General features: G+C 42.1%; 2 long non-coding RNA genes and 1 other non-coding gene across 3 annotated transcripts in view; 1 reads left to right on the top strand and 2 right to left on the bottom strand.

Annotated features, from left to right (window-relative positions):
* Positions 1 to 2,273: 2,273 nt before the first annotated feature.
* TRNAT-CGU (transfer RNA threonine (anticodon CGU)) lies at positions 2,274 to 2,345 on the bottom strand. The gene has a single exon. It is a non-coding gene; the product is annotated as a tRNA-Thr (tRNA).
* Positions 2,346 to 18,763: 16,418 nt separating this feature from the next.
* LOC140687071 (uncharacterized) lies at positions 18,764 to 19,454 on the bottom strand. The gene is made up of 2 exons (XR_012061128.1): positions 19,367 to 19,454; positions 18,764 to 19,247 (listed from the first exon to the last, which is right to left on the bottom strand). It is a non-coding gene; the product is annotated as an uncharacterized lncRNA (long non-coding RNA).
* The window catches only part of LOC116284245 (uncharacterized), a 74,546-nt gene continuing 70,682 nt past the window's right edge, over positions 19,160 to 23,023 (top strand). The window contains exons 1-3 of the long non-coding RNA XR_012061117.1: positions 19,160 to 19,425; positions 22,473 to 22,597; positions 22,832 to 22,960. This is a non-coding gene — a long non-coding RNA (uncharacterized lncRNA). The remainder of the gene's footprint in view (positions 19,426 to 22,472; positions 22,598 to 22,831; positions 22,961 to 23,023) is intronic.

Here is a 23,023-nt window from a genome sequence, read left to right as displayed (position 1 = left end):
GTAAACAGGACCTGAATTCAGGATTTTGCTCACTGGTTTCTCATCCCACAACCTGAGCCACATTGGTTCTCTAGCTCCATGGCACCCCCAGATTTCAGCCAGTGCCACGGTTCTGAGATTTGAGTGTAATCTTCCAGGCTTAAAAACAAAAAACAAAACAGCAAGTATCTCTCCACACAGGAATATTTATCCTTAGATATCTTATGAAATTTTTTTTTGCATAAATAGTACCTACAGTACATTATGTAAAATTTTCTAAAGTCCATTGTTCACTTGGGGCAGGGAGGGGGTGCCTTGTGTAGGCTGGGGTGAGGGCAGTGGTGGGGGTGGATGAGAACCAGCTCTTTCCTGGGTTGGGGTCACAGAGGAAGGTGTTCTGCTTCACTCCTTGGAGGGAGGGACAGGAAAATCTGGACAACTATCCACGCTCTACAGATACTGGCCTGCATATGGGGGCAGTGTGGTCTTATTTTTTAATGGGGAGTAATATTTGGGGATATTTTTAATGGAGAGGAACATAGTGTTCTTTTGTGGCATTTCTTAAAAAAGAAATGATGGACACCCCAGGGGAGAGCAGAGAACATTCAAGCATTTATCTGACTTAATTCTCAGTAGTTCTAATTTGCCTGTGCTCTAATAAACTATCTTTGCCTTTGTGGACTTTGGAGGTGACGGAGGGGAGGAAGAGGGGAAGTAATAGAACAATCTCTTAGAAAATCCAAACAATGTGAAAGCTCACAGGTAAGCAGTGGGGGAATCCTTTCAACAGCTCCCCCATCCTTCTTCCCTCCAGAGAGGCAACAACTTATTTTGAGGTGGATCCTTCAACCTCAGTGAGGTCCGGGACCTTCCACATCAGTATCACCAAGTCGCATGTTAGAAATGCAGTTTCAGGCCCCACCCCAGAGTCAGAACCTGCATTTTAACGCCATCCCCAGGTTGGAGGGTGAAAAGCACTGGTGTTCACTGTTTCCATATGCATTAACTCTCATGTTTGTATACACGCATACACGTGTGCTCCTGGGTTTAATATGGCTCTCTTTAGCGGGATGGTTCTCAATGTGTGGTCGGGAAACTAGCGGCACCAACATCACCTGGGAGCTTGTTAGAAATGCAAGTTATGAGGCCCCACCGCAGACTTAACAGAATGCGGAAGCTCTAGGGGTGCGGCCCAGTGATCAGCATTTTAGCCGCCTCTCCAGGGGATGGGGATGAACCCTCCCAAGTGTGAGAACTGCTGCGGAGTCGAGGACTCTTAATCCGGGCCGCTCCTGCCAGGCTCTCCCCCCACCTCCACCACATCAGTCTCCCCCTCTTTCTGAGAGAGCCCGCCCCTGTTCACTGAAGCACCCCCAGTGGCCAGCTGCAGCAGGCACACACCAGAAGCTCCACGAATGCTTTCTTCTATTAGGAATCTCGCGCTGATAAAGGTTTCCCCAATTTAGGTCAAGCTGGTTTTCAGATTATACAATATGCCAGCTCCTGGAGGTTGAGGTAATTGCATAACATCTTTAACTGCATTGGAGCAGCCCCGTGGTGCCTCCTCTGGTGAGGCAAGGAAAGCAGGTGCCACCTTCACTGAGGCCGCATCTACAGCCGGTCTCTCGGGCGGCTGCTTCACAAACGCCAACGCCGACCAGAGACCCATTTTCCGAGGGGCAAACAGAGACTCCGAGAGAGGGAAGTTTAGATTTTTCATGTCGGAACAGTTCCAAGTCTGGGCAGGATTTCCTCTCTGTAATGTGGTGCCTACAATGGATTTCCTTTTAAAAATAGCAAGCCAGACACCAGCTGACTCTGGGTGTGGGCTCAGTATCAGGCAATGGCAGTTCTCTCATTAGAGTGGATAAAGTTGGACTGTAATGTTTAGAAAAATACTTAGTGGCTCTTGAAGCGCCATCCGCTGTAAGGTTTTTCTGAGCTAAAATTATCGCTCGGGCAACGGTTTCGACGTGACCCCTGGGGCCTTGGAGCTTGCGATTCCCCCTAGGACGAGGCGTCCGGGGACCGCACGGGGGCGCTGCCCCCCCCCCAGGAGTAGAATGCCCCGTGGGCTGTTTATGGCACAGACGCGCCGAGGCCGGACCACCCGGACTCTGACTTTCCATGCAGGAGGGAGTCTGAACCCAAACGGGGTGAAAACAGTTGGCCCGGTAGTCACTTAGGGGCGTATATTTATGTGCGGGATCCAGGAGGTGTAGACTACTGATGATCACCCTTGAAAAGTGGTCCCACTCCTAAAAAGTCACCCCCTGGTAGGAAAGACAGACGGTAGGCACGGACGGGGTTCGAACCCGTGATCTTCGGTTTACGAGACCGACGCCTTACCACTTGGCCACCGCGCCTGCGTTAAAGTGGCGGCTCGGCGAGCCTCTATTCTGGCGCTACTCCCGTGAGCTCGCCCCGCGGGCACGAGCACGGGCGCAAGCGCGCCTGGCCGGCCCCGCCCCCTCGCAGCGGCCGGTGGGGCGGGGCTCCAGCGTGCGCGCGCCGGCCGGCCGGCCGCACTAACTCCGGGCAGCGGACCTGAAGAGAGGTCCTCCTACCCCGCGTGTCTGAGCGGACTCAGGGCGGCGTCCCCGGAGTCCCCGCGGCCTCGGCGAGAGGAAGTCGTGTGGAATTTGGAAGCGGGCGGGATGCTAGCTGGCGTCTGAGCCTGAGGTTCGAATCCCAGCTCCGCCAGAGAGACTCCGCTAAGACCAGTTTCGGAGCCTCAGTTTCCCCTCTCGGGTGAGGCACCGGGGAGGCGGAGGAAAGGTGAGCAGTGCGGCTACCAGCCGGACCCCGCCGTGCTCCACGGTCGTCCCGCACGGAGCAGACGCTCAACAAGCGCTGTTGAATGAACGTGTAAGTTTTCTAAAACAAAAATCCCGAAGCTCCTCTTTCCCCAGATCGCCATCGTGGAGTGGGTGTGTGCCTGGCCCCGGGATCAGTAGTGTCACCTGGGAGCTGGTTAGGATTGCAGCTTCTTCGGCTCACCCCAGACATGCCGAATTAGACCTGGTGGAGCCGAGCAGTCTGGGCTTTAATGAGCTCTCCAGGTGATACTGATGCGCGGGAAAGGCTGAGCCCCAATGTTTTAGACAATTGATCCGCGTATACATATTTATATAGTAACATGTGCTCTTTTATTTTTATTCAAATAGACTGACTTTACAGTTCTGTGCACTTTGATTTTCCACGAATTAATGTATGAATGTGGTAAATTAGTACAATGGCTTGTAGTACATAATACGATATAATCACAAGTAATAGCTTATACTATTTTAAAATTAAATTTCTCTTATACATTAATGTGATGTGTACAATCACAGTATTGCTTCGTAAACTATGTATACTGTGTCATCTACTATAATATTATGCATGGATGGGTTATCTTATTCTCTTTAATAGCTGCATAGGTTCCAAACTAGTGGCTGTATCAGATTTAATCAGTTTCTGGGAGTAAGGCCTTGGGTTGTCTGCAGCTCTTTTGCTGCACAGAACATTCTGCTACATGCGTCTTTGCCGCCGGGTACCAGTGATGTTTGTAGGGGATGAGACAGAAATTAAGAATGTCGACTGCCCACCCTGTAAGTGTACAGGCAAACAGAAAACCTAAAAATACCAGGAGGGTGTGTTCACCAAGTTGCTTTAAATGTCAAGGTTTGGGCAGGTGGCTGGAAAAGTCAACAACAGTTACCCTCAGATGCTGGGACAGGAACCCTGAGACACTGCATCCGGAGTGCTTGAGATCCAATACCTGCAAACCTCACTGTAGCTCCTTGATTTAAAAAAAAGATTGAACATTTTCAGAATTAAAACATGCGTTACTGAATATTGCTTCCAAACAGTTGATGATAAAATTGGTTCCATTGTCCCCTTCCTTTTTTTTTGGTGTTCGTTGAGTTGTTGGAATTATTGTGCAGATGTGATGGGTCTTATAAAAAGTGAAAAGAAATTTGCAGATGAGAGGACATCACATGGGAGCTGAGCCCAGAACTAACTGGCAGGTGAAATGGAAATTAGATGTTAACAGGTGCTTTTTTCACCTTTGTCTTCTGAAGGGAGGGAGGAGATTGAATGATAGAGGTGTATCTGTACCTTGGTGGGCTGGTGGGATACCCAAGGTACCCATGGTCTGGGCTGCCCTGAGAAAGGCTGGCCTGCCAACCTTCTGAGCTCTAAAGTAGAGAACACAGGTGCTGGGTGGTCTGATCCTGCTTGTCTCACGGGTGTAAGGGGCCCAGAGAGGCCACAGATCTTGGACACATGGCTGGAGGATCTGTTTTTCTTGGCCCTAGCGTCTTAGAATGGTACCTGCCTAGGTTGGTCCTCAAAAAGTATTGCAGAAGAAATTAACATGTGGATTCTCCAGAACCTTCTTGGTCAGTGCCCTCCAACCATGGTTTCAGGACAGTCCTGGTACTGAACTTCTGATAAGCCCTTCCCTGATCAAGCAGAAACTTACAACTTCTCAGTGGTGAGTTGTCCATGGTTCACCCTTATGTTAAGAACTTAAATCCAACGAATGTTTCCTGTGTCCTTACAGGGTCACTGGGGCAGGGGAGTCCTGATGCCACACAAATAATTGTGACCCCCTCCCAGGCCTCCCCAGATGCTGGGGGGAGGAACTAGGGTTGGCTGATGCAGACGATGCTTTGAGGAGTCTGGGAAGGTGATGTTTTAAAAGTAAGCAATGTGAAAACTGAGCTGGTGACAGGGCCAGGTGACATGATGGAATACTTTTGATCTCTTTGTTTCATCTGTATAATTGAGTTGCCTAGTTCTGAATACTTCATAAGCGTGTACATTTCTTACGTGTTGAAACTGTTACTTTTTTTCCATTTTAGAAAAAAAAATACAGTTTTAAACGTTTTTTCCCCCTGACCCTCTATTTCTCTGTGCCTGCCCCCCGAGCAGGAATTCTTAATCTGAGGCACATTGCACTCAAGACTAAGAAATCTGTGAATTCCCCAAAAGTGTATGTAAAATGTGTGTGTTTCTGGGAAAGGGATGTCACGGTTTTTAGCAGGAAGATGCAGACCGACTTTGCCTTTCTTACAACCTCCCAGGCCTCACGGTGCTACAGGTCCAGGCGCTCACTTTGAGAACCACTGCTCTAAAGTATTCTTGGAGAAATTCATTTTCTTGCAGAAGAAGGGGAAAAAAACCCCACAGCTCTTCAGGCTTGGATATTTAGGTCACCTGAGGTGATGTCAGCAGGCTTTTCTCTGATAACCTAAATCAAGAAATGCCTGAAGAAATCTCACTTAGCTGTTCACAGCATTCCCAACAACCACACTGTTAGTGACGGACAGCTTAGACCCCCAGGACCAGGACCAGAGACCACAGCCCCCGTGCATGGCTTTATCTGATAAATTCCAGGTTTTAGAGCAGACGGAGCGCCTCAAATGCTTTGTGGGGCCAGGCAGATTATATGAGCCTGTGAATTGAATGGGTGGAGGACACATGGAATAAGGGGCCGGGGACCAGGTGAGGGGGCGCCATTGTGCGTTCCCATCAGAAATATCTGAGTCCCAGTTTGGTCACATCTTTCAAATCGTGTCTTTTTTGATTTTAGCTACTCTAGGGGGCCTGGTGGGCTCTCCTTTTAATTTGCATTTCCCTGATGACTAATGATGTTAAGCACCTTTCCATGCGCTCGTTGGCCGTTTGTTACATCGTCTTCGGTGAAGTGTCTACTCAGATCTTTTGTCCATTTTTAGAGCTTGTTTGTCTTTCTGTTATTGAATCATCAGAGTTCGTTGTATATTTTGGATACAAATCTTTTGTCAGATACACGTATTGTGAGTCTTTTCTCCTACTCTGACTTGCCTTTGCATGCTCTTAATGGGGGTCTCTCAAAGTGCAGGAGTTTTTAATTTTGATGAAGTCCAATTTATCAGTGTTTTTCTTTCATGCTTTGTGCCTGTGTCCTGTCTAAGAAACCTTGTTTACCTAGGTCACGAAGGTTTTCTCCTAGAATTTTTTTTTTTTAATCATTTTAGCTTTTACCTTTGGGTCTATAATTTTGTGTATGGTGTGAGGTTGGGCTTGGCGATTTTCCACTCTGGATGGAATTGTGGTGGTTCCCTTGTTAAAATTCAGTTGATCGTGTACGTGCTGTCTGTTCCTGGAGTTTATGTTGTGTTTTGTTGATCTTTATGTCTATCTTCATTTTTTATTTTTTTTAAGCATTTTAAAAACACTTTTATTTTGAAATAACTTACAAGTTGCAGGGAAGTTCCTTGGGCCCTCTGGGGTCTCCCTTGCATCTTTGCTGTTAGGAGCTTGGGAAGAATTCACATTTAGATTTGGGTGTTTATTCTCCTGCTTCCAGGATTTCTCTTTTAAATTCCCAGCTTTTTTCACTCCCTGAATTCTGTTCTCTGGCACCTTGACAGGCAAGGCCTGCTGTTTCGGCTGCCATCAACTTAGGTTCCACTGCCATCAAAATGGGTTCTGCTACCACAGCTCCAGGCTGTAAATCCTGTGGGTGCAGTTCATCAAGTCCATGTAAACCTTCCTCCAATTTCTGTGTGTTTTGGGGATGCTTTCTGGGTCCTCCAAATAGTTGTTTTAAAATATTTCATCTGAGTTTTATTTATTTTTTTATCTGTGGGAGAATCCATTCACTTGTGCTTTATACTTTTAAAACACTTTCTCACAGGCATTTCTCCACTCTCTTTCCCTGTGTCTTTCTTTTCTCTTTCAAGTGGCTAATTTCTATTGATCTCTTTTCCAGTCCAGTGACTTTTCTGTCATATTTGGTGATTTTAATTTTCAGTTGGTTCCTGATACAGTTACTATCTCTTTTATTTTTCTTTATTCCCTTGATCATATTATAAAATCTGCTTTAAAAAAAAGTCATTGTTTGCTAATTCCAGCGTCTGGGTTATCTTGGGTTTAGTCTCCATTGGTTACTTTTTATCTGGGGTTCGGGCTCTACTTTCTTGGTTTTTTGGGGGGGGGCGGTAATTAGGTTTATTTACTTGTTCTAATGGAGGACTGGGGATTGAACCAAGACCTTGTGCATGCTAAGCACGCGCTCTCCCACTGAGCTATACCCTCCCCCCAACACTTTCTTGTTTTCTTGTATGTTTTGTAATTTTGTATTGTATACTGATACACTGCAGAGACCAGATTTTTGTTATGTTACCCCAAAGAGTGTATTTTTTTCTTTTTCTTTTTCAGCAGAAGTTACTTTGCCTAAACTCAAACTCCATATTCTAAGCTACGGTGGACTGCTTGGCTATCTGCCCCATGTGTGCATATTCAGGGGCCATCCAGAGTCTTGGATAGAGGTTATATGTAAAATTTGTGGTACCACCTTTGTGGCTCTCTTTTTTTCAGATTTCGTCTTACTTTGCAGCCTCTGTGGTTATATATGTCTATCTTTATGCCAATTACCACACAGTCTTGATGACTGTATTTTATGGTGAGTCTTGAAATCAAGTATTGCAAATCCTCTTTGTTCTTCTTTTTCAAAATTGTTTTGCCTGTTCTGGTCCTTTGTTTCCGTATGAGTTTTTTACATAATTTTTTGAGTCAGCTCATCGGTTTCTACAACATGCCTGCTGAGATTTTGACTGGGATTGTATTGAATCAATAATTGAATTTGGGAGAAAGTGATGTCTTAACATCATTGAGTCCCTCTGACTGTGAATACTAAAGTTGTTTGTTGCTGGTGCTTTTGAGCCTTGGATTCTAAATTCATTTTGAGGGCATTTCATTATGTGAGTTTCCTGTGATTTTCAGTGGCAACGTAGCTAGAATGTTTGTGGTACCTGTGTTTACCTTTTTTGGGGGCACTCTATCCAAGCACAGATCCCCGCCACGTGTAGGCAGTATGCAGGTCCCTGCAGGATGTAGCAAGATGAGGACTGAGGCAAGATGTGTTGCCTGTGTAAGCTCTGTGAAAAATTCAGAAGCAGTGCTCTTCCAGCTAGAAAGAGAGGCAATAGTTGTTTTAACACCCTTTCACAAATCACGCCACCTATCCACAAAATGGTACAAAGGTGAATTCTGCCGAAAAATTACAGCTGTGCAGGATGCCCTGGGATCACCTCATCAATCACCTAGAACCTCCAACCTTCGAAAAATACGTTTCAGATGGTTCATTCCAGAACCAGAATACAATCAAGTTTGCAGCTCTGAGTAATAAAGTTTTGTTCTTTTTCTCCTACCCCTTTTTTTCACATATGCTCCAAAAAGGTCAACCAGATTATCTGAGGTACAAACATTAGCGTGCAGAATTGACAACAGTTTTATGTATATTAAAAGCAGTTGATAGTAACAGAATAAAGTCGTTACGTCTCTTACTATTTGTTCTGCATCTGGTGGAGGATTCCCACCCCCTTAGCTTTCACTTCCATCCTCCCTCTCTTCCTCCTTTTTGAAGTGATCACTCTTAGGAGTTTATTTGGGATCTTTCCATATCTTTTTCTTTTGTATTGATATGTGTTTATACACAGGAAATGGAGTGTTTGGGTGGGATGGTCCCCTCACAAATGGAATCACATTGTACATGTATTTTAAACATTTCTTCTTCTCCTTCTCCTTCTTCCTTCTCCTTCCTTTTAACTCTACAAAGCATCAGAGGTCTAACCGTGTCATTCCCTATGGCTATAGCATTATTTCTTTTAACTACTGCATTCTAGTCCCCTGGGGGACTGTAGCACAGTATTAATAAATCCCCTATTGCTGGCCACCTAGGTTGTTTCTAATTTTTTTTCATTACAAACAGCTGCTCTTGCGTCTTGCACATGGCTCTCTGTGCACGCAGGTGGAAAGTTCTTTAGCATAAATGTCAGGGTCATTGCTTTCCTAAGATAACTTTCTGCCACATTGTAGTAGCCTTAGTAGGCCAACAGTTCTGCAGGTATCTGCTTGCTGGTGAGTGAGCTGGCCGTCAGTGCCACTGGGCTACAGGAGTGCTATTTCCTCTTGCTCGAGGCTATCTTTTTCAACTTTGTATGGAGTTGGTTAGAGGGAGGCAGAAACAATCAACTTTGTGTGATGTCTTGGCTGAGGTCCACCCAGCATGGTGGAGGCATGTTATGGATCTGAGTGTGTTGGTATCAAACCTAACAAATTCCTTTGGCTTTCAATATTATGAGCTTGTAAGAAACATTGTGTGAATGTCCCAAATGGGTTCCTTCACAAATGTTGCCACTTTCTATCAAGTAGAACTAGCATCTCACATGACTGACACATGGTGTGTGTTCCTCAGTTCAGCAATCATTTATTTTCCTTTAGGTTTATTCATATTATATGATATTTCAAAAACTCAAGCCATTACTCATTAACCAGGGAGTCATTTTGATAGACAGACAGACAGACAGATAGATAAGTAGGTAGGTGTTGACCTTTTTCTAGGCCTCGTATTTTAAGATCACCATTACATAAGTGACACTTGATCAAATAGGTTTTACAAATATATACATTTTTTTAACCAATGCAAAGCTTTAGTGAATTATGCTTGTTGCTGGGCCGTCTTCCACATACATGACCCCCCCTTAAGATCTAGGAGTTGAAGCAGTATATATATGGTTAAAGATGGAATATATGTTATGAAGTTAAAAGTGACTATTTAAAAATGTCAGCTTCCATCATCAGACACCAATTATCATATCCCCAGCTTTTGGCGTGGGAGGTGATTATTCCCAGGGCTTTTCTTGGCAACTTGAAAAGATAAGTGGGTGGAAGGAAAGGGGAGCCAATGTGATGATAAATTTACTGACAGAACAGAGCATACCTTCTATACCTTTTCCCCTCGTGGCTCTGCTTTCGTTGTTTAAACCCGTACCTGGACCTGTAAAGCTCAGGTGGAAAAGTTTCGAACACGAAGGATGACCTTTTTCCCTTTTCCCTTGTCCCATGATGGACATGTTAGAATTGCTTTTATGGAAACACGGGTAAAACCTGATTAGGAACATCTTGCTTTCATTCTCTCTCATTTCACGGTTCTTAAAAAGTTGTCACTGTGTTTTCTGGTGATGCTTTCTGTTTCCGTAGCTGCTCGCTGGATGCCAGCTAGAGGTCCTGGAAGCGTGAATGGTTTCTCTGGGGTTTACCTCTGTGTGTTTGCCACTTGTCATGGAATATTAGGGAGTGCTGTTTAACCCTACGCTAGCTCTGAGAATAACTACAAAGGAAAATATCTACAGAAAGTTTCAACACTACATCCAGACCTCAGTTTATCTCAAAGAAAACTTCCATTCAGGTAAAAAACACCTGTGGAAATCCAGGGTGGATTTTTCTTTTGAAAATTTTGTTTTTTGTTTGTTTCTTCCTGTCTTTGTGTAATCCATCCTGCCACCCTCCAACAGCCATTCCGCTGTCGTTACATGTTAGTTTGCATATCCTAGAATTTTATATAAATGGACTCAAACAGTATGTTTTCTTTTCCTGGCTTCTTCTATTCAGTGTAATTGTTTCAAGACCCATCCATGTTGTACAGTATTGTGAACCAAGAATCCGTTCCTTGTTAACTGATGAGTAATAGGGGCATTTGAGTTGTTTCCGGGCCATTATAAATAAAGCTACTATGAACGTTCGTGTACAAACCTTTGAAAGGACATTAAAAAGCTTTCATTCCTCTTGGGTGAATACATAGGAGAGGAATGCCTTGATCAGATGCTCATATTTTTAAGAAACTGACGTTTTCCAGAGTTGGTTGTGCCATGTTACATTCCCACCAGTAGTGCAGGGCAGTTTCGGTTCCTCCACGTCCTGAACAACACTTGTAATGGTCAGTCTTCTTAATTTAACCATTCAGACAGGTGTACTCATCGTGGTTTTAGTTTGCATTTCTCTAATGACTAATGATGTTGAGCATTTTTTTTCATGTGTTTATTCATCTGTCTTCTTTGTTTGTATGTCTTACGCCTTTTTGTTGTTGTTGGGTTGTTTGTAATTAATTGAATTTTGAAAGTTCTTGACATACTGGATACAAATCCTTAATCAGATACGATTTCCAAATATTTTCTCCCAGTCTGGGGCTCTTTTCCTTCTCTTAACAGTGTCCTTTTAAGAGCAGAAGGTTTAAATTTTGATAAAATCCAGTTTATCTCTTTGTTGCCTTGTGCATCATTCTTTTCTTGTTGTATCTAAGAAAATTTACCTAACTCAAAGTCATAATGGGTTTTTCTTATGTTTTCCTTTAGAAGTTTTATAGCTTGAGGTTTTATGCTTAGGTCTGTGACTTATTTAGAGTTAAATTTGTATATGATGTGGGCTATGAATGGAAGTTTACTTTTTTATATATACAGATATCAAATTGTTCTAGTATCTTTTGTTGAAAAGACCATCCTTTCTCCACTGAATTGCCTTTGTACCTTTGTTGAAAATAAGCTGTCGACATATATATGGGTCTACTTCTGGGCTCTGTTTTGTTTCGCTGTTCTATCTGTTTATTTTCACGCTAGTTCCACACCATCTTAGTCAACTTAGCTTTATTATGAGTCTTGAAATCAGTGTTAGTATTCCAACTTGCCTCTTCTTTTTGGCTGTTCTAATTCCTTTACATTTCCAGGTGAATTTTAGACTCTGGTAACAATTTTTACATGAAGTCTGTTGGGATTGCATTAAATCTGTAGGTCAGTTTGGAGAAAACTGGCCTATTGGCACTGTTGAGTCCTCCAGTCCCTGGACATTATACATCTCTTGATTTATTTGCATCTTTAATTTCTCTCAGCAGTGTTTTTGTAGTTCCCAGTGTACACATCCTTCACATCTTTAGTCAGATTTATTTTTCGTATTTTGGATGCCATTGTAAATGATTATTTTAAAATTTCAATTCCAGAGAGTCATTACTCTCTGGTAGATAGAAATGGCCTGGTATTCTGCCACTGTGTTAAGCTCACTTATTAGTATTTTTTGGTAGATTCCTTTGAATTTCTATGTAGGCAATCATATCATCTGTGAATAGTGACAGACAGTTTTACTTCTTCTTTTCCCGTCTGAATGCCTTTTATTTATTTTTCTTGCCTTATTGGCTAGAACTTGCAGTATAATGTTGAGAAGTGGTGAGAGAGAACATTCTTAGCTTAGTTCTCATCGTAAGGAGGAAGCATTCAGTCTTTTCATATTAGGCGTGATGCTACCTGTGGGTTTGTCACAGATGCCCTTTATCAGGTTGAGGAGGTTCCCTTCTATTCCTAATTGGTGAGGAAGTTTTTAAAAAAATCAGGAATGAATGTCAGCTTTTTTTCAAATGCTTTTTCTGGGTCTGTTGAGATGATCGTGGTTTAAAATTTTTTTTTAGTTTGTTAATATGGTAGATTACACTGATGGATGTTTTTCAAACATTAAACCATCCTTACCTTGGATACACTCCTCTTGGTTAGGAGGCATTATTCTTTTTATATATTGTTGGATCCAATTTCCTAAAATTCGTTTAGAAATTTTGCATGTTCATGAAGGATATTGGTCAGTAATTTACTTTTCTAGTTATGGCTTTGTTTGGCTCTGGCATCAGGGTAGTACTGGCATTATAGAAAAAGTGGGAAATATTGGCTCCTTTTCAGTTTCTAGAAGACTTTGCGTAGAACAGGTATTATTTCTTTCTTTAATGATTTGTAGAATTCACCAGGAAAGCTATCTGGGCCTGGGGTTTCCCTTATCAAAAAGTTTTTCACTATTGATTCAACTTCTTTAATAGACAATAGGGCTAGTTAGATTATCTGTTTCTTCTTAAGTGAACTTTCATAGTTTGAATCTTTCAAGGAAATTGTTTCCTCTAAGTTGTTGAATTTATTGACAAAGTTTTTCATAACATTGCTTTACTGTCCATTTCACGTTTGTAGAATTTGTAGCGATGTCACCTCGCTCACTCCTACCTTGCTAACTTGTGTCTTCTCCATTTTCCGGATTTGTCTGGTTGAGGTTTATCATTTACTGATCTCCGGGGATAGTTTCTAGTTTCATTGGTTTTCCCTGTTGCTTGTCTGTTTATTCTACTTCATTGATTTCTGCTCTGGCTTTTATTATTTGCTTTCTTCTACTTACTTTAGAATTAATTTGCTTTGCTTTCTCCAGTTCTTCTAAAGATGGACACTGAGCCCATCAATTTGAGAGCTTTTTTCTTAATAGATGCATTTAGTGCTGCAAAGTTCCCTGCATGTACTGTAGCAGCATGTCACAGCTTTTGATATCTTTTGTTTTTTTTCATTCAATTCAAAGTACTTGTTTTCTCCTTTGACTTTTTATTTTTTTGACCCACACGTTACTCAAAAGTGTTAGTTTCTAAATATTGGGATTTTCAAAAGGACCTTCCTTCTATTGATTCCTAATTTAATTCCATTGTGGTTAGGAAACACGTGCCTTTGAAAAGCGTGTGTATTCTGTTGTTGTGTGAAGTGTTGTATAAATGTCAATAAGGTCAAATTGACAGTTAGTATTGTTTAAATCTTTTTTTTTTTTTCAATCCTTGCTGATTTTCTGTTGACTTGTTCCGTCAGTTACTGAGAAGAGGATATTGATGTCTTTGGCTCTAATTGTGGATCTGTCTCTCCTTGAAGTTCTGTAATTTTCTGTTCCATGGAGTTTGAATCTGTTGTCAGGTGCATACACATTTAGCATTTTTTGACTTCATTAATTTATCATTATGAATGACCTTCTTTATCTCTGGTAATATTTTTGCACTGAAATCTCTGACATTTTGTCTTCCATAAATATAGGTATAAATATAAATAGTTGTGGTATACCCTTTTCTATATGCTTCCTTTTAACCTATACCTGTGCCTTTGTATTTGAAGTGTGTTTCTTGTAGGCAGTATAGAGCTAGGTTTTGCTATTTTTTAGCCATTCTAAAAAAAAAAAAATCTCTGCCTTTTAATTGAATTATTTAGGCCATGTACATTTAATGAGACAATTGATATGAATAGGTTTAAAGTTACTGTCTTGCTAACTTGTTTTCTATTTGTCCTATCCATTTTTTCTTCCCTTTTCTCTCTTTCTGCATCTTTGATTTTGTTAGTTTTTATAGTTCCATTTATACCCTTGCTTGGCTTATTAGCTATAATACTCTTTGCTTTTTAATTTAGTGTTTGTGATGATTCATAATACACATCTTTAACTTATCGTGGTCCACCATAATATTCAAAAAACTTTATGCTCTATGTGGAAATCCTAAGGACACAAGGTTACTTTTTACCTCAAATTAATATAAACAAGCTTGAATCCAGCATCTTTCCTCTCATACCATCCCAGCTGTCTACATCAGAACCTGCAAGTAAACATTGGCTTTTCCCCAGTATAATTTTGATCATCAGTTGGTTTTAAATGACAGTCTAGATTATTTTAAATTCCTAATGCTTGAAATAAAGTCAAAATTCTTCGACTAGCATAGACTAGCAGTCACGTTTGACCCTGATTTATCAAGAGATATCTTAGCTCCCAGCAAAACCCTCTCCCTGTATTCCCAGGGTGCACCATGTTCTCTTGCATGTCCGTGCTCTTATAAAGCAAGCTGCTTCCCCAAGGGAGATCCTTTGACTTTCTTCACTAGACTAATTTCTTACTTGTCTGTCAAACTGCTCCAAGCATCATCTCTTACCTCCTAATCAGCTTCCATCCCTGAGGTTAATTTTGCCTACGTATAGTCCTATGACAACTCTTAAAATGCTTGCTGTTTTACTGTTTTGATGATCAAATTCCCTGTCTGTTTCTTCTCTAGGGATGGGATTCTGTTTAACTTTTCTTTATATCTATCATGGATTCTGACACACAGTGAGAGATTTGTTACTATTTGCAACATAAATACCTCTTTGATGAACTCATCAAGTGAATGAATGAGTAAATGAAAGCACAGTAGGCTACAACTGGAGTAAATGCGAACCTAGATGATATCTGAGTCATGGTGCATGAGGCAGATCACAAGAAGACTGGACTGAAAATTAGAACTGCCATGCACCAAAGTCAAGAAGTTTTCAGTTTGAATCTAGCTTAATTGCCTCCTAAAAGTCATCAACATTTTTGTAGCAACATAAGACAGTCCAGAATCTCTAAGGCATAGCATTCATAACATCCAGGATTGCAATCCAGTTAGTTGACACAAGAAGAAAGAATATGTAATTCATTCTCAAGGAAAAGACAATCAGCAAATGTCAAGCCTAAGCTGATGTTTGTGGACATTGAATTTATCAATCACAGACCTAAACAGCAGTGATTCTAATTATATTAGAGATAAGAAACCTATTCCATAATGATTGAAAAGATAAGAAATTTTACCAGAGAAATAGAATACACAAAAAGTAGCAAATGGAAATTCTAGAATTAAAAAATATATTGTCTGAAATTTTTAAAAATTACTTGATGGGCTTATAAGCAGAAAGGAGATAGAGGAAAGAAAAAACTAACTTCAAATAGATTCATAGAATTTCAACATGAAGAAGAAACAAAAGAACAGAGCCTGTGGATAAGATGAAAACTTAACCTTGGATTATTGTAGACTCAGACAGAAATAACAGAGAGAATGGGGCAGAAAAAGACATTTGAAGAAATAATGGGTGAATTATTCCCCAAATTGTGAAAAGACATCAGTTTACAGATTCATGAAGCTAAACATAAGGCTAACAGCATGTTGCTCATAAAGATAAAGAGAAAACCTTGAAAAAATGCAGAGAAAAAATAATATATTACATAAAGGAACATCAATCCAAATTATCATGGATGGCTTATCAGAAACTATGAAAATGAAAAGGTAGTGGAATGACAACTTTATAGTATAGAAGAAAAAACAACTACACAGAATTCTTTGTCAGAAAAAAGATTCTTCTTGATTTGAAGAGAATAAACACATTTTCAAGTTTAAAAATTACAAAGTCTTCACTAAACATATTCTACAAAAATGCTAAATGCTAACAGATAAAAACTTAAATCTTCATAAATAAATTAAATCTTAATAAATTAATAAAGACCATTGGAAAGGTAAAAATCTGAGAAAATATAAAAGACTACATTGCTGTTTAATTTATTTAAAATACACATGAATGTTAAAAATATAGCATAGTCTTATGGGTTTTTTAAATATATGTACTTGAACTCTGTAAGACAGAAACAGCAGAAAGATGCTGTGGTTCTAAATATATTAACTTAAATTAGACTGTGAGATCAATAACTGCATTTAATTCTTAGAGTAATCCCCAAAATAATGCAAAACTGGATGGCTCATAAGCAAATAGGTAGATTCTACTGCTGCTTGGAAGAAGCTGAATAAATTCCAATCATAAATTTTCTTTGACCTCCTGGAAAACTGAGATCAGCACGCAGCCAGCTATACTGAATTCTTAATGGGGTCAGGACCCCAGAAGAGAAATGGGGCACATGAACTTTTCACGTTGGTCACAGTACAGGAGGAAGATGAACCATCATATTGCCAGTGGGGAGAAGGCGGCTGAAACTTGAATGAATACATACAGACCACATGTGAGCCAGCAGAGTTTAGTAGCCCTGCAGCTCTGTGACTCATCGGAAGTCCTAGCTCACGCAACAGTTTTTTCCCATGCACCTTCCATCAAGCACTTAACAAGAAAAATTGAAGCTACAGCAGAAGACCTAAGGGAATCCTACTCAGTGAAGCATAGGAAAGAAACTTTGCTTGGTTCCCAGATCTTTCTTTTATTTGAAACTAAGCTGTAAGTCACTAATGAAAGGGGAAAAAGCGTTTCTGACTCCTGGCACAAAGCAAATATTCAGTGACTCTAAAAAAGGGACAAAAGCTAAAGCTGTCTTCCACAGGGGGGTGGGAACGAAGAGAAGGAAACCAGCTTGATTCTGTGACCTTGCATTGATACCAAGCAGAAATCTGCTATCTCAGAGGCTGCCGAGAAACTTACTCCCGACTAAAACACCTCATTGATACAAAGAAAGCTTAATTTTTTAATTAAAAAAATTTTTCATTGAAGTATAGTTGATTTACAATGTTGTGTTAATTTCTGATGTACAGCATAGTGATTCATATATATATATATATGTAATATATGTATATATATTCCTGCTCATATTTTTTCATTATAGGCCATTACAAGGTATTGAATATAGTTCCCTGTGCTGTACAGTAGGACCTTGTAGTTTATGTCCTTTATATATAGTAGTTAGTATCTACAAATCCCAAACTCCCAATTTATCCCTCCCCACCCCCTTTCCCACCTGATAACCGTGTTTGTTTTCTGTATCTGTGAGTCTGTCTCTGTTTTGTAAATAAGTTCATTTGTGTTCTTTTTTTTTTTTTCCCTCTCTCTTTCTGGCTTACTTCACTTAGTATGATGATTTCCAGGTCCATCCATGTTGCTGCAAATGGCATTATTTTATTCTTTTTTATGAATGAGTAGCATTCCATTTTATATATTATATACCACAATTTCTTTATCCAGTCATCTGTCAAAGGACAGTTAGGTTGTTTCCATGTCTTGGCTATTGTAAATAGTGCTACTATGAACATTGGGGTGCATGTATCTTTTCTAATTAGAGTTTCCTCCAGATATATGCCCAGGAGTGGGATTGCTCTATCCTAGGGTAGGTTAAACCTCGAGTTTAATGACACAAAAGGAAAGAAGAAGAAAGCTGAGAAAGCTCACGGCAGAGGCCCGCAAGCACACTGACTCCCTAGATTAAGGCTAGAGTAGAAGAAAGGAGAACCCCTGTCCCCACCACAACCCTTGAACTGAGCAACAAGCAACAGCACTGTATTGTGTGATGAAGGGAAAGAACTGGAGAGAAATCTCAGTGGGAAAGGCATGTAGGGGCAGCTGAAAGTTGAAGGTGGGTCAGGAGCAACGAGGAAAAACATCTATCACTCCAGGCCTCAAATTAAGCACAAGGCAGTAGCAGTTAGATGCTGAACGGATTTGTAGTTTGTGGTGCACTGTAGGCAGTTACAGCAAAAACAAAACCTACACCCAGGCCAACTACTGACTAGACTGACTCAGAACTTCACATTGAAGACCTTTCAGTACAAGAGCCATGTCTATTTCTAAGCATAAATTTTAATTCATACACAATAGCCAACATCAAATCAAAATATACGAGACATACAGAAAAGTAACAACAAAGGAAACAATCCATCTTAAGATAAAAAACCAGTATGTAGAATCAGACCCAGAAACGACAGATGTTGGAATTTTGACAGGTGGTTTTAAATAATTATGACACTTTTGGTTTACATTCAATTTTCTAGCGTAATAGATACCACTACCCTTCACTTACAATAATTTTAGAAAGTTTCTAGTTTAGAAAGCAATTTATATGATCATCCTACTTGAAAGACTTCACATATTTTATTTATTTTAAACTTCACTAAGGATTGTGAACCAGAAATTATTATCCTCGTTTAACAGATGATAAAACTTACCTCAACAGGCATAAAAATTTGCCCAAATCACACATCTACTCAAATATAGTCTTTGACTTAATGCCTCAAGTTTACCCACTTTAAGCATCACTAAATCATCTAATTCTTAGATTTTCATACATTTTTCCTATTTTACCATAGTTTGAATAAGTGATTGCTTTAGCTAATTTATGAAATTTACTAAAAGTCTGAGTTTCCCGGTCTACCATGGTTTTTCTCTGCAAACTCAGACTCAGTTGGGCAGAGATTAGCTTATTCTGATCTACTTCGCATGTATTTTCAGCTATTTTAAAGACCTAATCATTGATCTTTCTTATTATTTCTGACTTTAATATCATATGCAAAAATTTTCTTTTGCATGTACTAGACTGTAAACACCATCAAAGAAGAAATGCTCTCACCTTCTGAATCAAAGCCAATTACCAATTAAAACTTCAGGATTATTTTAATTAAACTCAGAAGCAACAAAATTAAACATTCTGTTATAGTGATAACAGCATAAAAGAATATTAAAAGTATATTAACGGAAACAGTCTAGAAAAATCTCCAAAAACGGCAGGCGGCACCTCGCCTGGCAGGGCGCGCAGGCGCCGCCGTGGCCGTCCTCCCGCCGCCCCGCCTCCGGCGGCCCGCTACCCGGCCCGGCGCCCTCACCGAGAGGTCCCCGGCGCGCGTGATGGGCTGAGCGGGGCCCGCGCCCCGCGCGGGGACCTGGCCGACGGGCAGCGGCCGTTTTCCCGCCCCGCTGGTGCGCGTGCGCGCAGTCCCCGCAGGAAGGCGGTTGCGCGCGGCCGTCCGCTCGCGCCTCAGCTCGGGAACCGTTTCCCCGCCGTCCCGGCCCGTCAGCGAGGCCGTCAGCGCCGCGGCCGCAGAGGGCGGCCGGGACCCACGTCTGCGCGGTGCTGCTGGCCTGGGGAAAGTGCCAGCAGAGGGCGGCTGAGGACTGCAGGTCCGTTGAAAGCCAGCCCCGCTCCCGAACCCCGGCGACTCCCGGGTAACAACCCCACCCCACCATCAGGAATAACCCACCAGAGAGGTTTGCGGGGAAACCAGGTCAATGGCCGGGCGCGCCCGGATGGGCCGCTGAGGTGAGTGCGGGCGGCGGGATGGCGGCGGGGCGGGGGGGAGGCGGGAGGGCGCGGCCGAGCGGCGGCCGCGGCGCGTGGGCTGGAAGCGCCGAGCCTGGAGGGAGGCCGGGAGGGAGCGAGCGATTGCGAGCGGGGAGCGGGCGGGCCGGCGGGCGCGGCTCCCCGCGGGGGAGGGAGGCTGCGGGCCTTGGCGGGACGGGGCGGGCGCCGGCCGTCCGGGCTGCGGGGCACGGCTGTGGGCGCGGGGAGCATCCCGGAGCCCTCGTCGCTCCGCACCTCTCCCGCCGGCCGGAACACTGTGCCCCCGCCGCTCGGGCGCTCCGGCGACGGGCGTGGAAGCCTCTGTGGCGCTCGGGCCGCCGCCGAGCGCGACCCCACCCGTACCCTCAGAGTCGCGCGCCCCGCGCCCCGCGCCCCGCGCCCCACGCGGCCAGGCCGGATGGGGCTGCTGCCAGTGCCTCCCGCCGCTCTCCCAGCCGCTCCCCTAGCTAGCCTTACTCCTTTATTCCTTTTGGAAAAACTCCCATTCTCACAGAGTTGCTTTTTCCATTTTAGAGAATTATAATTCTCCTTTGAGAATTTTGTTTTGTGGTGTTTCTTTCACGTGACAAAGGAATGGTTTTATTCTTTGGACACGCTAAGCCGACCAAGTGAATACTGACATTTAGGTCCAAGGCCGGAAAGAAAGCAGTTTCTTCCTAGCACCGGTTATGCTGTGGGCATGAAAAACATAAAAGTGGAAAACAGAGTCACCATTCATTACAGATCTTTAGAGTACTTAGTGGCTCATTTGGCCAGCATGGAAGGAGTTAACAGAGAACAGGAAAGACATCGCCTAATGTCTTCTGGAAAAAGACGGCTTTTTGTGCAACTATATATATATATTCCATTCAGTATATCACAGTAATTAATAACCATGGAGAAAATTAGTTTTCTCAAATAAAGATGGCCTATGAATAGCTTTCTTCCTGGAATAAAATTTTGAAAATGTTTAGCTTTAATTACACCAGTAAGTGCAGGTTGACAGATGATTACACAGATCTTAGCAGCAATGATAAACACCAATATCAGAAAGTCTAATTGCCGTATATTTATTCTAGATTAGACCATTTGGTCCTATTACAGTTTATCAGTTCCTAGGGTCTTTCCTAAAAATTGATAAGTTGACTTTTTCAAGGATGTATGGTGCTTGAGTATGCTGAGGGTGAAATGAACATTTATTAACTATTTTCCCATGGCAATCCTGCAGGAATTGCATGGGACAAATTAGTTGAATTTCAGCTTCTCTTTATCTACTGTGATTTCTGTCTCCTTTTCAGATTTCAGGGACTTATGCATGTCTTTCTTGGCTCAACAACTGACAGGTGCATTGTCCAGCCATGGTTTTTTTCCCCTTTAACTATGGAATTGTTGCTTTTTAAAAGAAATGTCACAGATGCATGCAATTCTTCCCAAATACATCACACCAATACCTCATTTTTTACATGATGAATGGAAAGAGTACGTCCCAGGACTTGTGAATAGTGAGCACTGTGACGTGCTCTCTAACAAACTTATTTAGTCAAACTGATGTCTTATTGCCACCCACTGAAATTCCATTTTTGCTGTGTTCTACCTCATTAGTTTTAAAATTTGCAGTCATTCCCAATGTATGTAAAGTTTCTACACTCAGAAAAGTGCACGTATTTATTCATTTTTAGGGGTAGACATTTAGCCAGCCACTGAAAGTAATATAAAAGTAATGCAAAATACAGTTATTTACCATAGGAATTTGGATTTGTTGAATGATGTGTAAACATACTGGCATCATTCCTGCCGGGGCAAAGCACCATAGAAGCCAACTTGTAACAGGGTGACATGCTCATGCGTTATCAGAGAACAGTTAGTTTGAGCTGAAATGGTCAGGGGCAGCTCTGTGACATTTCTGGGAGAGTAGAACCCAAATGGCCACCTAGTTTGTGGGTCTGTAGGGACCATGGGGAGTTGAGATTTATACTTAGAAACATGAGTGCACCTCGTTAAGGAAAGTGAAGAGCTTGACCTAGCTGAAGGAAAGGATCTACACAGGAAAATAGTGAAAACTGATTACTAGAGCAGGTTGCATCGTGGAGACTCTTAAAAAAGAAATTTTTCTGAAAAAAAAATCTAAAGATCCACTGAAACTTATTGAAAGTTTGTGAGTGAGTGAGTGAAAGAGTAAAATTATGACTTAAGAAGATAAATTGAGAGCATTGCTTACTGATGTGTCTGCCCAGGATCATTCAGCAACAGAGTTTCTCCAGAAGGCTCTCCCAGGTCAAATACTTGGGGAAATACTGGGTGTCTTTCCTGTGGGTCTTCTCTAAGACATTAATATGTTAATGGACATTTTGATTTCCAAAAGGAAAAGACAGCATTTCCCAAACCTATTTGGCCACGGAACACTGTCTAGGAAAACAATGTGGGGATCACGTATTCCATATACTTGTGCCAGTCTGTCTACGAACTGATAGATGTAAGATGGATACTGGTCTATAATTTTAAATAACTCATTTGATTTGCAGTTTAATTCTTTGTTCCCAAATTGGTAGTAATGCAAGATCTCTCCATTTTATCCATGAGTGTGTCTGTGTTTTGGAGTCTTCTACAGCCAAGGAGTTAGGAGGTAGTGGAATGTGGAATGACACCTACCTGGCCCTCTGTGTCATCTGTGTGCACTGGGCACCTGCCGAGCTGTCCTAGTTGCTGTCTGGCCCTGGGGAGCTGGCCTGCACAGCTGTTGCTGAGACATGTGTCATCACATCCAGTGACTTTATCCCTTCCCTAACATTGTCAGATTGATGGAATCATTTCACTGATCTGTTCCATGTTGCGGTGCAAGAAGTTCTGTATGACTCTACAAGGCTCTGTCTTAGAGATGCGATTTAGCTGTTCTGTGAGGGCTTCCTGATTCCTCTTGGTTTCTATTCAGGAAATGGTGCACATGTCCTATATACCTCACTGTTTTGGGATTTTCCCATGAGATTGCCACCTAAATCTTCATGCCATGAATTGTTTTTGTTTCCTAGGAAACTGTATTTTTAAAACTCAGAGGCAACAAACAGCTGTTATCCCTCATATTCTTCTGTAACTTCTGTTCTCTGAGGAAATGATCTGTCTCTTAAGACAGCTTACGACAGAGAGCAAGACAGAGGTAAGAAATACCTGGGGGGAAAATCAATGGTTATTTCAAAGACACTCCCTTCCAAACTTCTTAATGCCCTGTGGAAAATGCTGGTGTAAAGAATGGAGGGTTAACAACTCATGAATGAAAGTAGGTGTGTGGTAGGAATGCTGTCTTGAGTTTTGAGTATCATGTGTGGTTGATGACAGTCACAGCCCTCAGTAAGTGATGGATGACTCACTGTCTTTGTGGTCCTTCGTGCAGTCCTCCCCTACATGGACTCTTGAAAAGCATCTTGCTGGTGGGAACTCTTCCTCCGCCGTATGAAGAAGGCCAGGCTAGCTTGCTGAGGAGATGGGGATCCACCTAGAGGCAGCGCCAAGCAACAGACACGTGAGTCAGTCCCAGCTGAGCTGCCCACTGACTGCAGGTGCAGAAGTGACCTTAGCTGAGACA

This window comes from Vicugna pacos, chromosome 18 (assembly GCF_048564905.1).
Source record: "Vicugna pacos chromosome 18, VicPac4, whole genome shotgun sequence".
Classification (NCBI taxonomy): Eukaryota; Metazoa; Chordata; class Mammalia; order Artiodactyla; family Camelidae; genus Vicugna; species Vicugna pacos.
The sequence above is the reverse complement of the archived record's forward strand: the minus strand, read 5'-3'. Positions and strand labels throughout refer to the sequence as shown.